Source organism: Mesoplodon bidens (assembly GCF_964165515.1).
Source record: "Mesoplodon bidens genome assembly, chromosome: 2".
NCBI lineage: Eukaryota > Metazoa > Chordata > Mammalia > Artiodactyla > Ziphiidae > Mesoplodon > Mesoplodon bidens.
In genome coordinates this window covers 147962360-147981607 of record NC_138177.1, presented here as the reverse complement: position 1 = coordinate 147981607, position 19248 = coordinate 147962360, and the positions used below count along the sequence as shown (strand labels likewise).

Sequence of the window (19248 nt, the reverse complement as noted above, 5' to 3'; positions counted from 1 at the left end):
CAGACTTCTTAATCTTTGTAAATTGAATGGGGTCATTGGGATTTCATTGTAGCCTTTGTTTTCCTTTACCTGATTACTAATGAGGTTCAGCAAATGTTTATTAAAAGATTTGGTTCCCTTTTCTGTGAAATGCCTAATTGTGACTTTAGTTCATTTTTCTATTGTTTTTCCTTCTATGAATGACTTGAGGCATTTTATACATTCTTAATATGTCCTTTGTTGGTTTTCTGTTACAACTGTATTTTTTCCAATTTGTAAATTTTTGCTAATCTTTCTTTAAAATGTCTTTTAATGGACAGAAGTAATTATTTTAATACAGTTCATTATTCTTTTTATTTTATGATTAGCTCTTCTATTGTAAATTGTTTAAGAAATTATTTTCCAGGTCAAAGTTATAAAGATATTAACCTGTATTTTGTACTAAATGCTTCAAAGTTTTATATTTTCCATTTTGGTCCTTAGTTCATCTTGAACGGATTTTTTGTGTATAGGGCAAAATATGGATCCAATTTCACATTTTTCATTTCTGTCATATTACATGAGAGATCTGTTTGGGGATTGTCTATTCTAATTCATATTGGCCAGTTTCTATCATCATACTGTCTTAATTACCGTGATTTCATAATATATTCTGATAACTGGTAGGGCAAGTCTTTCCTCCCTTTTCTTCTTCAGAAATATCTAGGATATTCTTGGCCCTTTCCTCTTCCATATTAATTTACAATCAGCTTTTTAGGTTGAATTTTTAAAAAGCTCTATGGGGATTTTGATTGAGGTTGAATTGAATCTAAAATTAACCATATTAAATATTTCTATTTGGAGACATGGGATAGATATGTCTCTATTTATTTAGATCTTTCATATCTTTCAGTAAGGTTTTCCCCCCAGCTTTTAATTTGGGAACAATAATCAGGACTATATACATCCACAAGAGTAGTAAATCAATACCTGCGCACCCTTGCAATATTTGCTTTAGCTCTCTATATTTATATAAGTATTAATGTGCTCTTTTGTTCTGAACAATTTGAGGGTAAGTTACTCTCAAATTATGAAATTGTACTCCCAAATATTTCTGCATATAACTCCCAAGTACATAGATGTTCTTCTGCATGAGCACAGTGTAATGATCATATTCAGGAAATTTGACACTGATGTATTATTATTTTCTAATATAAAGTTCTTAATAAATATTCCTCAGTTGTTCCTTTAATGTTCTTCATAGCTGATTTAAAAAACATCAGGATCAAATCAAAGATCTCACACCATATTTAATTGCTTTGTCTTTTTTCTCCTTTAATCTAGAGCAGTTTCCCGGCTGTAATTAACCTGTGTGAATTTTTGTCTTTTGTGATATTTTTGAAAGTACAGGCCAGTTGTTTTGCAAAAATGTCCTTCAATTTAGATTCAAAATGGTTGTCAAATATACACTCCCACCAGGAAATGTTGTATGATTGTTTCCTCAAGGTTAGATTCAGGTTAAACATTTTTGGCAGGAGTACTATAACACTGAGATATCCATCTCAGTGCATCACATTTGAGGGTACAGTGTCATCTGTGTAATTATTGGTGAAGTTAGATTTGATCATTTCTCTGAGGAAGTATCTCTCAGTAATTTATTATAATTATTTACATGTGGATCTTACACACCTTTTAGTTACTATTATGACTAAGTACTTTATAATTTTGTTGCTATTATAGTTAGAATCTTTTAAATATTGTTTTCTATGGCAATTGTTGGTTGCTGGTGTATAGAAATGCAATGACCTTTGTATATTGCCTTTATGTCCAATTGCCTTGCTCTCCTAATAATTCTAATAATTTGTAGATTTTTTTGTTTTGTTTCATTTTATGTGGACAATCATATTATCTGTGTTTAATGACAACTTTATTTCTCCCTTTCCAGTCATTTATGCCTGAATGCCTTTTTCATTTATTAGGGTTGAAGTTTCCCCTTTGTGCTCTCTCAGCCCCAGTGCTTCCCTGTCATGCAAAATTTTTTTCTCTTCTGAACCTAAATTCTAAGGAAGGACTAAATATGTGTGTTTCCCTGCCAGTTGGTTCCTGTCTGTTGTCTTAACTTCTTTCTGTCCCTGTGAGTCTTTGTCAATATCCATGTCCTAAGAAATTTCTATAGGTTGTGGGAACCAGGATAAATTTCTCTGGTGGAAACCCACCTGTGGAGTCTAACAAGATTAGTGGGGTGAAGTTAAAACAAAGCTTTGAAGGTGAGGGCAACTCCTTCAGGAGTTGGTCCAGGAATTCCAGTGAGAAGGTATTACAATGTGTTGCAAGGTCTTGAGAGCCTTACCTGAATACAGGGTGGGCTTATACTCAGAGACAGCTGTGGCTTTGGCTGGTTGACTCTGTTGACCTCCTGCCACATTTCCCTGTTCACTGCTTTGGGGGAGAGGGGATTGAGGAGCAGAAAGGATTATGCCAAGAGATGCTATGATTGGAGACCTGTAGGTCATCCTGGGCTTGGCTCTATCCTCTGTTGTTTTAGGGCTGAACAGCTGGGTCCTTGGGACAGGCTGGCACAACAGCAGGTCTTTCCTTGACTCCTCCAGTCATGCACAGTCCTCATCCCACCCCATCAATACCTGCCTGAAGCATGGCTGCCTCTCCCACCAGATTGGAGCTCCTTAAGGGCAGGGCCAACTTCTTATATATTCCTGTGGTCCCTAGCACCCAGCACATTGGGGAAGGGACATCAGAAAATGCTTGATCATTAACATTTGTGGGGTAGCTCAGATCATGTCTGTCCACAGACATTATCCAGGCATAATCTCTTTTCCCCAAAGTCACGACAATTCTTTGAAACATGGTAGGGATCATCACCCATTTTATAGCCAAGGAAACAGAGGTGCAGAGAGGTAAGTGATACATCCAGTTTCACACTGCTGGTAAGTGGCTGGCAGTCTATATGCTGCTTCACATCTGCTGCCTCTGGAGGGATCCACATCTGGAGGGAGGCTGGTGTCCTCCCACTGGGGAATGCTCAATGTAGGGAGATTCCTACTGTGGTTGAGGAGATAGGGAGCTCTGTCTGGTTTCAGCCTCCTTTCCCCGGTGCTGTCTGCTCCTTTTGGCCAGCAGAGGGAAGCACTGAAACACAGAACTTTCTAAAGCCCAGGACTGCTTTGGGTTCACCCTCCCTTTCCACGGTCAGAGCCTCGGCAGAGCTCTAGGCAAGTAATAACGACTGCCATTTACTGAACGCCTACTATGTGCCACAATTATTATCATATATATTATTTTTAATCTTTAAAACAACTGCACGTGGAAGGGAGGACAGTCTTCATTTTCGAGATGGGGAAACTGGTTCAGAAATTAAGTCACTTTCCTGTGGCCGTGGAACTGGTAAATGGTATACCTGGGATGTGAACCAGGTCTGCTGGTTCCAAAGGATTGGTGTGTCTCCCTTAGCAAGTTCAGGACAAATGTCTGTTGAACAAACTTGTTGAATGAAGTCAAGGCAGGGTCCTCCTCCCTCCCAGACACCCTACTCCTCCAAGCCATCCTACTTCTTGGGGTTGACACCACACAGAGCTGAGTGCTGATCTCCAGCTTCAGGAGGAAATCATCCTGCTCCCTGCCTTCTACCTCCTGATTCTGTCACTGCCCAAAGTCTCCCATAATGTCTTTTTCTTCTTTCTTTCTGAAGCTGCCTCCAATGCTTCTTTTCCATCCAAAGCTGGGACAGGAAACAGGAGCTTGGGGCTAGAGTCTGGGACACTGGACTGGACTGGACTGCTGACCTCTGACCTCTGGTCTTGCTGCTGCTAGTCTTACACCCAGGTGATCCTCAGTGGCCACTGCCCTAGTATTAGCCTCCACCCTCTCTGGTCAGCCCTCCTCACTGCTCTACTACCCTCTAGGCCTTTCCACCTCTCCACATTAATCCCCACATTAGCCAGAGTGACTAATGCCTCAGTTCCCTTCAAATCTTTCAGCCCTCCCCATGGCCTCTAGGGTAAAGCCCCAGCTCCTCAGCCTGGCCTACGAGGCTTGGTGTGATCTGGGTCTGGCCTGCCTCTCCAGCCTCTTCCCTCAGTCTGCCCCATCCTCATGCCCAGTGCCCTGGCATTACTCAACAACTGGCTGGCTGTCCCCTGCCTCTGTGGCCTTGGCCATCCACATTATTTTCTCTGCTAGGGAAGGCTTGCTTATCTTTCCAGACTCAATTCTAGTGACTCTCTTCTGGGCATGCTTCCATGACCTCTCTTTCCATCCCAGCTGGAACAAATTCCTCCTCCACTCCCTTCCCTGTGGTTCCAGTAATGGGAAGTATTTCACTGCCTAATTCGTTCTGTGTTTTTCTCTCCCACTCCTCTGAGAGTTCCTCCATGTCTGAGATAGTTCTGTGTCCCCAGCACTCAGTACGGGGCCCAGCACATAGTAGTAGCTTAGTGGGTGTCTGTTGAAAGCATGATGGCTTTACTGCTCAGGCCTGTGGCTTCAGGCTCCTGCTGCTGCAATCTCCTCTGAAGTTATGGGAAAACTGGGCAAAGTTGTATGAAGAAAGAGCTGGCTTCAGTGTCCCTGCTGGTCAGGCTCCCCCTTTCTCTGGACACCCTTCCACAATGAGTAAGCATCCCCCACCATATCCCGCCATGGCCAGAGGGAGATCCTGCCTTGGAGTTCTGCCTTGGCATAAGCCTTGAGGCACATTCCCTCCTTCTTTCTCTCCCAACCACTTCCCTCTCCAAAAGTCTGCCAAGAGTCTATAAAATGCGCAGCTCCTGGCATCCCCTGTTGCCTCCTGGCTTTACTCACCCTCTGTTGTCAATTGTCAGGAGAGAGGGCGAGGGAGCAGGTGGGGTTGGAGATAGGAGAGAGTGGAGGTGGAGAGGGTGAGTCATATCTTGATGTTCTAGGACTTCCGTCTTCTCAGTGAAGGGGCAAGGAGAAGTAACTCCTCTTTGGCACTTTTTTGCAGGGAAGGGGATGAATGATTTAATATCAGGAACCCCAACACCTTCCCTGAGGGAAGGTCCTCAGAGGCACCTGGAGCCAGCAGGTGCCTGCCTTTTAGCAGAACCCGATTCACATTTTCTGCCCTTGTCTTGTCCTCTCCCACTCGCAGACATGTTTGCAATACATAAGTTCTGATTTGCTTTACTATTAGACACTAACCATGTTGTAGAGGGATTCACTTTTCAATCCATCTATGCTGATTTTTTTTTTTTTTTTTTTTTTGCGGTACGCGGGCCTCTCACTGCTGTGACCTCTCCCGTTGCGGAACACAGGCTCCGGACGCGCAGGCTTAGCGGCCATGGCTCACGGGCCCAGCCGCTCCGCAGCATGTAGGATCTTCCCGGCCACGAACCCGTGTCCCCTGCATCGGCAGGCGGACTCTCAACCACTGCGCCACCAGGGAAGCCCCCTCTATGCTGATTTTAACTGTCTGGTTTAGTCTGTGAGTTTTGATCACTGGAGGAACCATCACCCACCTCTGGGTGTGTCCAGCAGAGTCCTGGTCAGTCCCAAAGTCAATTCCAGATACTCATTCCCATGTCTGCAAATTGCTGTACCCTCTCTTGTAGCAATGCTTGTAGTGAGTGCCACAAATTTTACACATTTGTCAAATTTTAAGCAACCATGTGCATATTATGGAAACAAGCCCTGAACAGTTTCATTTGCTCCAGGTTACTCATTCACCAGCGCAGTCCAACGTCCAAGGCAGAGGGTAGTGAGTTTACTGCCTACTGGGGGTCAGACAGGCAAACCAGCAGCAATTCCCTGGGTTCCCCAAAGTCCTCTAGCCTCTGGGGTCACACTGCCCTTTGCCACTCAAATAGAATCATCTGGGATGCATTTCCACACATGGTGGAAGATTAGCCTGACCCTCACAATCAATATCTTCAGGGATTCTCAGGGGCTTGTGTTTCTCCTGATGATTTCTTGGTCTTTGTGGTGATCTTAAACTTGTCTACAAATTCTTCCTATCAAGAAGTGACGTCTAATCCCCTTCCCCTTGACTATGGGCTGGCCTCAGTGATCTGCTTCTCATAAACAGAAAGAGGCAAGGGAATTCCCTAGCGGTCCAAAAGTTAGGACTCCGCGCTGCCACTGCAGGGGGTGTGGGTTTGATCCCTGGTTGGGGAACTAAGATCCCACACGCCATGTGTCATGGCCAAACAAAACAAAACGAAACAACCGGAAAGAGGCGAAGGTGATGCTGCTTGATTCCTGAGGCTACATTATACAAGATGATAGAGCTTCTGTCAGGCTCTCTTTCTGGATGCTTGCTTTTGGAACCCAGCCGCCATGCTGTGAGGAAACCCAGGCCACATGGAGAGGCCATATGCAGGTGTTCTGGCCAACAGCCTTAACTGTGGTCCCAGGTGACATGTGAGTGGTGAGTGAGGAAGCCTTTGAGAGGACTCCAGCCCCAGCCACTGTCTGACTGCCACCACGCTATGTCCTGGCAGTGCTATCCTCTTTCTTTGCTGCTTGGGTCCACACACACCATTGCTCCTCCTCCTTCATCCTTGCAAAGCATTACTCATGCAAAACTAGTATGTGCAGTGGATGATATTGAAGGTTTGGGGCCACAGAGGGGAGCTGCAGCAAAGACCAGGACAAATGAGAACTTGAATCTGAGTATTAAACTCCCTTTAGGGAAAGTTCACAGGCATTCCCTTCCACGGGGGATTTTTGCTGGTCCTGTACATCCTTGGGTCAAGGCTTTCTGCCATCATCTTGGACCTCTCTTTCTCCCTCCACCCTCAATCCTCCTCTCCCTCTGTAGCTTCATTAATTCTTGTTTTCACAGGCAGAGCCATTCAACCATTACAGTCTTAGTCCACAAACATAAGGCTGCAAGAAATGAAAGATTATTTCTCTCCATGTGAACTTAATTTCTTTTCCCAGCACCCTTCCTACAGGTGGCAGAAACATATCTCAGTCACCTCTGGGTATCCTCACTCCTCTACCAGGTGTGTGTCACATTCTGGGAGTCACTGAAAGACTAGTGCAGCTGGGGTGTGGTGTCTGTTCTTGAGGGGTGTGCCCTGAGTGTACATGGTTCTGCCTCACTGTTATTGTCAATTAGCAAAGGTGGTCACCGGGTCTTCCCTTGTGTCCAACCTCAAGGTCTCTCCAGGTCCAGCTCCCTCTCAGCCGCCCCTGAATCCCACCTGGGTGCACAGAACACTCATCCGCTCCCATGCTGTGAGACTGTTAAGACCCATCAGCCTAGAAGCACCGTGCAGCCCCTTCCTCACCACATTTCCAGAGCAACCTGGGCTGTGCTGCTTTCCTGGGCTTGACCCTGGGAGGGCATGTGTCCCTTTTTGCTCTCTGAGTTCCCACATAGGTAACATGAGGACTTTCTCAGGGACTCATCAGAGTCTCATCTCTTCCTCACCCCTGGCTCTTTCTCTGTCCCTGCTGCTCCCTTCAGTTCGGTTCCAGTCTCAGCTGCGGGAGGGTAGCGCTGATTGCTCATGTATTCCTTTAAACCTACTATGTATGTTACAGAGCTTATGCTCCAAATCCTTCAGGGCTTAGGCTTTTGAAGTTAGAAAGCCTGGGTTTTTGCAACTCCAGGCCTTGGCTTTTGAATCCCCAAATCAAGAATTTCACTCTGATTGCAAAGAATTGCAGGCTTAGCTGCCTGGGTGGGTACTGGGAAGGGGATGGGGAGGGCAGTGCATAGAGACAAAAGAGTCCTAGGAAGTAAACATCTTACACAGTGGTTTTTAAAAAAAATTTTTTATTAAAGAATAGTTGATATACAGTATTATGTTACAGGTGTACAATATAGTGATTCACAATTTTTAAAGGTTATGCTCCATTTATAGTTATCATAAAATATTAGCTATATTCCTTGTGATGTACAATATATCCTTGTAGCTTATTTTATACATAATGGTTTTTACCTCTTAATCCCCTACCCCTATATTGCCCCTCCCCCCTTCCCTTTCCCCACTGGTAACCACTAGTTTGTTCTCTGTATTTGTCAATCTGCTTCTTTTTTGTTATATTCAGTAGTTTGTTGTATTTTTTAGATTCCACATGTAAGTGGTCTCACACAGTATTTGTCTTTTTGTGAGTATATACTTTAGTTCACTATATGTGCTAATATGTTTATTCAGGTTATTTTTATCAAGTTATTTAGGTAGAAAGATTTTAAAAATAATTTAAATTAAATAATATACATTTCTTTCCCAATAACCCTAAAGAATGGCGAAAAGGTAAGAAAATCTGATTCCCCAAAACTTTGTTACCCCTTGTGTGCTTGTTTTGAAGGAGGTGAGGCATTTTGATGGTTGTGATCTTCAGTTATTTTTTATCTACAGTTTTTTCCTTAAAAACCAATTCCACACCCTAAGAAGAATGTACTGATTTTGATTTCTTCTATAGAAAAATTTAATCTGAGAGGATATGTGGTTTTCATTCTTGATTTCCCTTGGAGGCATGACGGGACCCCCTGGGCCACGAGGGTTTTCTGGTCATCCAGGATTTCCAGGGGCAGCTGGTATTCCTGGGAGAGCTGATTCTACTCCAGGAAAACCAGGGAACCAGGGACCACCTGTGTTGCCTGGAGCGCCAGGGCTGCCAGGACCTGCAGGATCAGACGGTAAAGTGCTCTTCATTCATTAGCATTTATGTTGCATTTGATATTTGCAGTATTATTCAGAAAATGTTTCCAAATTTTTAAAAAGTTAACTAATATTTCATAAGCCAAATCAGTATTATTAATAATACAAAAAAGTAAACTGATGTTGGATTACCACATCAATTAAAGTATGTGAAAATGGTTGGGAATTTGTGATGATAGAATTTTGTAAGTTAACACAATTTTAATTTTTTAAAGGTAGTTGTCATTTTTATAGAGTTATATTGGGTTGGCCAAAAAGTTTGTTCGGGTCTGTCCGTAAGACATGGAAAACCCGAATGAACTTTTTGGCCAGCCTAATATATGGCCCTGGCTTAAGAGTCAAACAGTTCTATGAAGCCTGTTGTGAAGAACTGCCAACCCAGGGAACCCCTTCTCCTATTCCGTCCTCCCCAGGGGCAATTATTTCCACACAATTAGCTGGACTTTTTTTTTTCTTTTTTTTTTTTTTGCGGTACTTGGGCCTCTCCCTGTTGTGGCCTCTCCCGTTGTGGAGCACAGGCTCCGGACGCGCAGGCCCAGCGGCCATGGCTCAGGGGCCCAGCCGCTCCGCGGCACATGGGATCCTCCCGGACTGGGGCACGAACCCGTGTCCCCTGCATCGGCAGGCGGACTCTCAACCACTGTGCCACCAGGGAAGCCCCTGGATCTTTTGTTATTTGCCTCTGTATTGCCATTCAACATACTTGTGTTGCAATTTCTTAATTTTTCAGTTTGAGCATTATCTTTTTAACTTTCCTCTCTAGTGGATGAATTTACCTCTCTTCCTGTCACACATGCACCTTTTCCACTCCTATAACCTATCAATATAGTTATCATCATAATTTTAGTTAAATAAATATTCAGTGTTTACATTGAAGGGTTATATAAATGCTATTCACTAGTTTAGTCATATAATAATATATTATTACTTTTCAGCATAACATTTTGTTAATAGTTGTCTTATATTCTTTATATTTGCTTGGTTTTCAGTATACTTACTGCTAACTCAACCTCAAACCATCTAGAATTGTATAAATCTCTTAATCATACATTCTAACTCATTACCAGTATTTGAATAAACCTCTCCTGGGGCTTTTTAAAAAATTAATTAATTTATTTATTTTTGGCTGCATTGGGTCTTCGTTGCTATGCGCGGGCTTCTTTTGGTTGCCGCGAGCAGGAGCTACTTTTCGTTGCCGTACGTGGGCTTCTCATTCTCTTGTTGCAGAGCACGGGCTCTAGGTGCGTGGGCTTCAATATTTGTGGCGTATGGGCTTAGTTGCTCCGCGGCATGTGGGATATTCCTGGACCAGAGCTCAAACCCATGACCCCTGCATTAGCAGGCAGATTCTTAACCACTGCTCCACCAGGACAATCCTCTCCTGGGGCTTTTTGACCTGTTCAAATTAGTTCAGGTTGCAATTTTATATAAAAGCTGCTGTGACACTGCCTTGAGATCTTCCTTCACCATTATTCTAGGAATTCTCTCTCTCTGTCTCTGTCTCTGTGTCTCTTTCTGGGTCCCTTTGTTTCCCACAACTCATATATTTCTTCTAATGGTTTACTCTCTAATTATACTTTGTGAGAAAGTGTTTTAATTTGGGGTATCTTCACTGTTTGAAATCCTTTACTGTGGAAGTTGATTAATAGTTTGATTGGATATAAAATTCTAGATTGGACTCATTTTTCCCTCAGGTTTTCTTTTTTTGCGGTACGCGGGCCTCTCACTGCTGTGGCCTCTCCCATTGCGGATCACAGGCTCTGGACACGCAGGCTCAATGGCCATGGCTCACGGGCCCAGCCGCTCCGTGGCATGTGGGATTTTCCCGGACCGGGGCACGAACCCGTATCCCCTGCATCGGCAGGCGGACTCTCAACCACTGCGCCACCAGGGAAGCCCAGGCAGGCAGATTCTTAACCACTGTGCCACCAAGGAAGTCCCACTGAAGGGTTTTAAGTATATCTCTAAAAGTCTCCCTCCACACAGGGAAAAATGGATAAATATATCCTGCAGTGGAATACTAGGCAGTTGTTAGAAATACTGAGGGACAGTTAAATGCACTAGTTTGGAAAGAAGGACAAAATATGTTAAATTAAAAAAGGCAGGTTTTGGAAAAGTATTTGTTGTATACCCCATTTACATAAAACACTTTTAGATGAGTAGATGTGGCTAGAAAAACCTCCAAAGAGCACACACCACCCTCTGGATGATCTCTCCAACCACATCACAGGCCACTGTCCCCCTAGTGGCAGCTCCTGGGAGCCACCATACTTTTTCCTACTCCAGACTGTGCTTGCTGTTCCCTCTCCCTGGAATGCTCTTCCCTTACTCTTCACACGGTCAGCTCCTTATCATCCTTCTGGTTTGACCTTGAATGTCCTTTCCAGCAAGAGCCCGTCCTGGGTCACTCTATCTAAGCAGGGCCTCCCATTAGTCTCTCTCCCAGCGCTGTGTTTATTTCCTTCTTATTACTCACTACTTTCTGCAATCTTTTTACTTTGTTGTTTACTTGTTTATTATCGGCCTTCCCCCCATAGAAGGAAAGGGCAGGATCATGTTTCTCTCATTCCCCTGAGACAGGGCTCTGCACATAGCAGGTCCTCAATAAAAATGTGTTGCATGACTTAACAGGGGTGGAATCGACATGATTTCTGTATTGAACAAGAAGCTGGAATTCTCATTCTAATGAAAAACTTTGATGCTGAAAAGAAATCTCCTTCTGGCTGCAGTGGAGATAGGAGGTTGGTGGCAGGCACCAGATGGAAGTAGGTTGGCTGAGCTTGCCCAGGGGCAATAAGAGGGTAGCTTGGACTTAGAGCAGTGGTTATGGGACTGGAGAGGGGACTGAGCCCAAAGATGTGTAGGACAGGGTGACTGGCTAGGAGAGGGGGTGCAGGAGGAGGGAGTTGGTGCTCCCTGGGCCTTCCTGGGCAGTCTCCTCTCTTCCCCGCTGGCCTGGCTGGTGACGCTGGGTTCCCGAGTGGCCTGGCCTTCTGTTGCCATTTCAGATCCAGCAAATGGGAAGTCTGGACAAGGTGGTGTCCTTACGCCCACCCAGTCTGGTTGGGACAGTTCTTTGGCTTCCTGAACATCTTTGACCCTGACTACACCAAAGCTGTATACAGTCGAGGCGGTGAGGGCTCCTGGGAGAAGGTGGAGCTTCCTGAGAGCAAAGGAACCATGGGGGGAGGGGTTCTGGGCCAGTGCCCTATGTCTAGGCAGCTGAGGTCCCCACCTTATTTATCACCAAGCATCCTCCGGAAATCCCCAGTCCTCACTTGACCCAAGCTTCTCTTTGTTCTGCAGACCCTAAGGCCCCGGATGTGTTTGACTTCTTCCTCCAGTGGGTTGGTGAGTGGGCACCTGCCTTTCCTGCCCTTGGTGCTGGGTGAGCAGGAGCCATCCCTGTCCAGACCTCCCTGCCCAGTGCCCAATCTGGTAGTTGTTCCATCCACCAGACCACCTGGCCCCCAACTGCCTATGTTAAGCTCAGCTGCTCAGTAGGAAATGCGGAAGGAAGCAGGAGAGCTCCAGGCTGCCAGGGAGGGGTCTCAGGCAACTTCCCCTGCCAGAGTGTCTCTTCCCTAGAGAGCCAGGGCAAAGGCTCTGGACAATGTGTCCCTGTGAGGAACAGCGTCCTGGAGGAGGCGGCACTAGAGGTGATCCAGGAGGTTTTATTGGTGGCGCTGTCTGGGGCCAGGGCCTGAGGAAAGGAGTGGTGGCAGGACCCAGGCTGGTGTCACCAGAGGCGGCGAGGCTGGGTGTCTGGAAGGCAGAGCTGGGTTGGGATGCGAGGCTGGGCAGGGAGGACGGGGGCGGGGTTGCTGTGCTTGGCCCCGGGCTGCCAGGGATGGGGCAGGATTGTGTGACCTGCCCGGCCCGCCCTCTCCCATCCCTTCCCCAGGGAAAGGCTTGCTGCTCCTCCAGGGGCCCAAGTGGTTTCAGCATCGCAAGCTGCTCACACCTGGCTTCCCCTATGACGTGCTGAAGCTCTATGTGGCCGTGTTCACCGAGTCTACACGGGCCATGCTGGCGAGCTCCCCGTGCCAGACTCCTGGAGTCTGTGCTGCAGGGACAGTTTTCCCTGGGGGAGGGCAGTGAGGAGAATTGCTGAGGCCCCGAGGCCCGTTTCTGTGTGCAGTAGCTGTGCGAGCCTTGCCCTGCCTGACGCCTGCTGTGGGCTGGGTGCTGACCAGGTGCTGAGGCTCCAAGTGGCCAGGCAGCCCCGGCCCTTGTCTCCACCAGGAAACCCAGTCTTCCCTCTTCCCAGATCAAAGGGGCTCTGTGAGACCCCAGTAAATCTCCCACTGTAGCCGATTTGAGGGCTGCCTGTACTTGAGAATATTAAGAAGACCTTCCATGTCTAAAAAGTGTCTCCTTATTCTCGGCCTAGTACAACTGCCTGAAATAAGGTCAAGAGGAACTCATCTCTAAAATGGATGCTGGGGGACTTCCCTGACGGTCCAGTGGTTATGACTCTGTGCTCCCAATGCAGGGGGCACGGGTTTGATCCCTGGTCAGGGAACTAAGGTCCTGCATGCCACATGGTGTAGCCTAAAACATAAATAAAATTTATTATTTTAATTTTTTTTTGTTGTTGTTTGTTTGTTTGCGGTACACGGGCCTCTCACAGCTGCGGCCTCTCCCGTTGCAGAGCACAGGCTCCGGACGTGCAGGCTCAGCGGCCATGGCTCACGGGCCCAGCCGCTCCGTGGCATGTGGGATCTTCCCGGACCAGGGCACGAACCCATGTCCCCTGCATCGGCAGGCGGACTCTCAACCACTGCGCCACCAGGGAAGCCCCAATAAAATTTATTATAAAATAAAATAAAATGGATGCCGGGCATCAGGTGTCCAGCTCAGAGTCTTAGGGCTGGACCAGACGTTACCCAGGCTGGTCTTTCCCTTTGCAGGAGGCTCCTCCCCAGTATCGCTGCAGGCCTGACTTACACACAGACTGTGCTGGGGAGCTCACCACCCCTTGGCCCTCCACTCCCCTTACACACAGCTGCCTGGCTGGGAAGAAGTGTCTGTGTGTGCTGGGCGAGGCTGCCTCCTGGTTCTGCCCTCTGAGCCTGAAGCCTCTTCCCTCCACCACCCCCATAACAGCAGGATGGAGGCCAGGCCAGGGACCGGGGGTGTGCGGGGGGAAGACAGCAGCGGGTCCTGGAGGGCAGGTGTCGGGCACCCAGCCTGGCTGGCCTCTCTCCCTCATCATCTTCCATCTCTGGGTTCTAGGACAAGTGGGAGGAAAAGTCTCGTGAGCATAAGAGCTTTGACATCTTCTGTGATGTGGGCCCCATGGCGCTGGACTCGCTCCTGAAGTGCACCTTTGTCAGAGGAAAGAGCAGCCCGGGCCACAGGTCAGGGGCCCTCGGGGCTGACCGCAGTCTCCACCCAGGCGGGCTTGGCGGGGCGAGGTGGCAGGACTCCCGGGCCCCGGTCTGAGAGGAGATAGGGTCCTGCCCTAGGGAGCCCAGCTCAGGTGGAGCCGGGCCTTTCCCATGGCTTTGGTGGGAGGCTAATGGCAGGGAGAGGACAGGCAGAGAGCGCAGCGGCTGGGGCTGGATTGTGGAATGGAGCCGCTCGGGGGCTCTGCTGGGGGTCAGTGTCTGAGCATCCCTCCCTCCCTCCGCTGTGCAGGGACAGGAGCTACTGCCTGGCGGTCAGCAATCGCTGCTGATGCAGCCGCGCTTCGAGCCCTTCCAGTACCACAAGGACTCCATCTACTGGCTCACCCCGCAGGGCCGCCACTTCCTGCAGGCCTACCAGGTGGCCCACGGCCATGCAGGTGGGACCTTCCTGCACGGCCCACCCACGGGAAGCCCAGGTTCTAGTCTAGCTCCTCCCAGCCCCTGGGGGACCCCTCCCATTGCAGGACATCCGTTCCCCCTTCGGGCAGAAGGAGGGTCCCCAGGCAGTGACACCCTGTGCTCCCGGGACAGACCAGGTCATCAGGGAACGGAAGGCAGCCCTGCAGGACACGAAAGAGAGGGAGAAGATCCAGAGCCAGAGGCACCTGGACTTCCTGGACGTTCTCCTTGGGGCCCGGGCGAGTGCACACTCGCCCGCCCCGACCTGAGAACTTGTCCCATATGGGTCTTCAGAGCGTCCTCCTGGGACAGGGCTCACTGGACAGCAGCAGGGGCTAAGCATTTTCTTCCTCTTTCCCTAGCACATATGACCTGTTTCTTGTCCCATGATACATACCAGCAAAGGCTCAGAGGTGGGAAGGGGTTGGCTGTGGCTGGCCGTGGCACTGGGGAGAGATGTAGTGGCAGGGACGCTGGATCACATGCCTGAAGACCAATGCCAGACTTCTAAGACTCTGAAGAATCTTAGCACCCGCAAATCTTACAATCTTAGGCTTTATACATTACTTATTCATTCATTCACTCATTCAGTTGGTCCTTTATTCACTCACTCCACAAACTCACTGAGCCCTACCCTGGGTTAGTGTCCGTGCTAGGGATGCAGACGCTGAGAAAGCCTTGGCCTTGGCCTCCAGACGCTGACGGTCTAGTGCAGAAGACAGGAGATGGACATTGACAGACCTCTTCCTCCTCCGGGTGGTATTCTGTGTGTCAAGTGAGCCAAGATGACAGGGCTGGTGAAGTCACAGGTCACTTGGCCAGAGAGGTCAAAGAAGACTTCCTGGAGTAGGAGGCATCCAAGTTGTGCTTGGGAGAACAGATAGGAATCTAGGGGAAGGTCCTCACCCCCAGTCTGAAAAGGAGCTTTCCCCCCTCCCCCAGACCTTCATTTGACAGCTACTGTTATGAGGTCTTGTTGGAACCTACCTCAGATGCCTTGGGCGGTCGCACTGTGCCTTTGTGACCCAGGATGAAGATGGGATCGAGCTGTCAGATGCAGACCTCTGGGCCGAGATGGACACGTTCATGTTTGAAGGCCATGACACCACCACCAGTGGCATGTCCTGGTTTCTCTACTGCATGGCCCTGTACCCCGAGCGCCAGCATCGCTGTCGGGGGGAGGTGCGAGAGATTCTTGGGGACCAGGACTCCATCCAGTGGTGAGTGAGGCTGTGGGTGAGCCCCGTCTGTCCTGCTTCCCGGTCCCAGGGAAGAGCTGTGCTTACAGGGCCACCCTGGAAACCAGGTGACGGCAGGTAACCCTTGTCTTTTTCCCCTTCAGTGCTGTGGCTTTGGGGGCAGCTCTGCGTGGACACAGCCCTGAGCCCTTTCTCTCAGAACAGACCCTTTTTAGATGGGAGTCATGGAGACAAGGTGGTGAGCAGGAGGCTGACCTGTGTTCTGGCTCCCTCTGCTGGCAGAACGTGAGAACCCTTCTGGCTTCCTGGACAGAGTAGGCAGCATGGGGAGAGAAAGGTTTGGAAACTGAGGATGCACAGAGCTGGGGTAGCCGGGGGAGTGGATTCCCTCCCACCTGCCTTTGGATGGCCACGTGCAGCCTCTAGACTCCTCTGATGAAGGAGAAAAGGCTGTTTCCCAAACTCCATCACTTCAAAACTTGCAACTGTTTTCCGTTTCTTGGTTCAAGCTTGAGCTCACTGACACGACACTGGTTGACGCTGACCTCTCTGTGCAGAATGAGCTTTGGCGATCTCCCACGGGCCCCTCTCCCAGCTGTGCCCTCTGCCCGGTCTCCCTTCCTCCCCTCAGGCCTTCAAGTCCTGTCACCTTTCTCTCTTTCTCAAAGGGCTAGGCACACAGCAGGGCCTCTGAAAATGCTCAGTTGAGGGGAGATACTTTAGATTCACTGAGGGAGACTGACTGAGAACTCCAGAAACCGGGTGAAGGATGTGTGGTTTTATTGGTCAGACGCTGGAAACCTCCCAGGGTGTGCGGCCCTGTGCCAGGCGCTCTCCGGGGTGTGGGTGCGGAGCGGGTGGAGGCACGATACTGCCCTCGGGGAGTTTTCAGAAAGACAGACTCACAGAACCAAAAAGCTAGAGAAAACCGCAGAACAGGGTACGTGGCCCCGTGTTGAGAGTGGAGGAGTCAAAAGGGGTGGGCCTGAGTTGGCTTCCTAAGGAGCCCTGAAACTCAGATAGGCAAAGGGGGAGAGCTGGGCCCTCCAGGTCGGGGAGCAATATGAACATGGCCTGGGGGCAGGGAGTTGAAACATGTATTTAATTTTCATTTCAATCCATTTCAAACTTGAAGCAACTTAAAGGACACCTATTCAATGAAATGTAGAACACACATGAACAATGAGGACCAGGGGAATAAACCCTAGAGTTGGCGCTCTGTAATAAGGTGTTGCACAGTAGTTATAGTTGGACCACATTTGGGTCTGAGCTTCCTAGTGGCAATATATTCCTATATATAGAAAATTACTCACCCTCCTCTGAGCTTGTCACTGTTTATGCATTTCTTGCTTCATTTGACCAGTGTATATCAGCCCCTATTCCTCTCCATTCCAGCTCCCCAGGGAAACCAAGCAGAACCTAAAGAACTGTCCCCTGGGGGTTTCTGTGGGGCCCTGAGAGACACAGCAGTGACCTTGTGTTTGATGCCCGGAAGCACATACACCCCTAGGGTCCTGTGCTTTCCCTTCCTAGCAGTGCAGGTGAGGGAGGGATGGAGAAAAGTGGAGCTAGACCCCTGGGTCTGAGTGGCCACCCTATGTCCAGCCTGGCCTGGACACTTGGAGCACTCGTGTCCCTCTGACTCTCGGGTGTGTGATGGTGGTGAAGGGAGGAGCTGGGGCTGGGCCCGCCTTCCCGCAGGACCGTGTTGCTCGCAGCCCAGAAAGTCCTGGCTGTGTTGCTGGCAGCGATGATCAGAGGAAGATGACCTACCTGACCACGTGCCTCAAGGAGAGCTTCCGCCTCTACCCCCCTGTGCCCCAGGTGTACCGCCAGCTCAGCAAGCCCGTCACTTTGTGGATGGTCGCTGTCTACCTGCAGGTGGGATAGGGTGGATTCTGGGTGGAACCGGAGTCCTTGCGGGTGCTCTCTGTACCCTCGCACCAGTGCGGAAGAACCCAGGCTTTGTGTTTGGCCTGCGTCCAAGTCCTAGCTCCACAAGGTAGGGGTAAATCTCTCCAGCTCTAAGCCTCTTCTCTCTCTTCTGTACCTGGGGATGAGAAGGGTCCCTACCTTACTGGGTTGTTCTCAGGAGGAAAGAGACAACTTTCGTCAGGGCTGTCATGTACCACCATGCAGGTGGGGCCCTGAACAACTTCAGGAGGCATCATTTACTTCGGGTACGATGCTGTGCAACGTCCAACCTGTGTAACCGTGTGTGGTAGCTTTGTAAGGAGTGTTTAATGCTGGATCTGACACATAGTAAGCACCAATGAATGGTAGCTGTTGCTGCTGAGAGCATAATATCATGAACAAGTACTTCCCTTGAGAGTCAGTTAATGGAAAGCAGAAAGTGTGTGATAGTCCTTGCCTGGCCTACCTCGTGGTGGGGTGCATCAGTCCTTTTCCTTTCTACAAATGTCTGTGTCAAGTGTTGTGCTCAGTGAGGGGCTGCAGGAAGTAGGTGTGATGATGATCAGAAGCATTTTGATGTGTTGAGGGTGGTCGTGGACTCTCTGTCACTGGCAGTGCTCAGGGAGGGGCTGGTACCCAGTTAGAGGGATGCTAGGGGATGGATTCTGGCCCTGTGAGGAGGTGGGCCTGGCTGCCTCACAGCCACCTGGTCACCAGGCCTCTGCTCTGCCCACAGGTAACCTGATTTCTCTGCACATCTATGCCCACCGTAGGAATAGTGCAGTGTGGCTCGACCCTGAGGTACGCCATCCCAGGGCCCAGAGGTCAGGTGGGGTGGGTGGCTCTGGGGTCAGCCTGCCCTAGGACCTGGCAGGTATTTAAGCAAGGCCTGTCCCCTCAGGTCTTCGAGCCCCTGCCCTTTTCCCCAGAGAATGTGGTTGGATTTTTGCCTTCATTCTGTTCTCTGCTGGGCCCAGGTAAGGAGAGCCCTAACGTCCCTGGTCCTCTGGACCAGGGAGGTGAGGATGGAGGATGTCACTGGGGAGGCATCCTTTGGGGGGACTCTGGGATGAGGGGGACCATGCTGGGTGTGCGGTGACCCTGATGCAGGGGAAGTTCCAGGGACCTTCTCCCTACCATTAGCATAGTCTTGTCCTTGGCAGGTGGGTGGGTGAGTCGTTCCAAGAGAGACCCCCTAAGCCACAGCCCACAGTGTGAACCTACCTGGTCTGGGACCCTCACCATACTCCCAGGATCTGTTTCTTAAGCCCAGGTCAATCAATCAATCATTCAATTGATCAATTGATTAATGAATCAATTCATCCAAAAAGAGCTACTGATTTCTTCTGGTCACTTAGAGCACTGGTTTTCATCCCTCTGGACACCCTGTAGCCTGATGTCATTTTTTGCTGCTCGTCGCAGGAACTGCCTTGCACAGCAGTTTGCCATGAACAAGATGAATGTGGTCACAGCCCTCTGCTTGCTCTGTTTTGAGTTTTCCCTGGACCCCTCAAGGCCACCCATCCAGATACCCTGCACTCCAAGAATGGCATCCACCTCCACCTGAAGCCGCTGGGCCCCGGCTCTGGGAAGTAGATCTGCTGAGAGTAGGGCCCCAGCCAGCCCAGGCTGTGGCCTCTCCCTGGGTGCTGCCATCTCCAAGCTGGGTTGTAGAGTAGCTGTGTTCCCTTGTCTTCCGTAGGCTTGTGGATT

General features: G+C 49.2%; 1 pseudogene across 1 annotated transcript; it reads left to right on the top strand.

Moving 5' to 3' along the window:
• Positions 1–2821: 2821 nt before the first annotated feature.
• LOC308612665 (cytochrome P450 4B1-like) lies at positions 2822–19131 on the top strand (annotated as a pseudogene). Its single transcript has 15 exons — positions 2822–2873; positions 4797–4853; positions 7058–7176; positions 8468–8587; positions 11618–11742; positions 11916–11960; positions 12514–12641; positions 13848–13972; positions 14253–14400; positions 14555–14661; positions 15452–15642; positions 17370–17502; positions 18272–18336; positions 18437–18512; positions 18958–19131. The product of its transcript is annotated as a cytochrome P450 4B1-like (transcript).
• Positions 19132–19248: the final 117 nt, after the last annotated feature.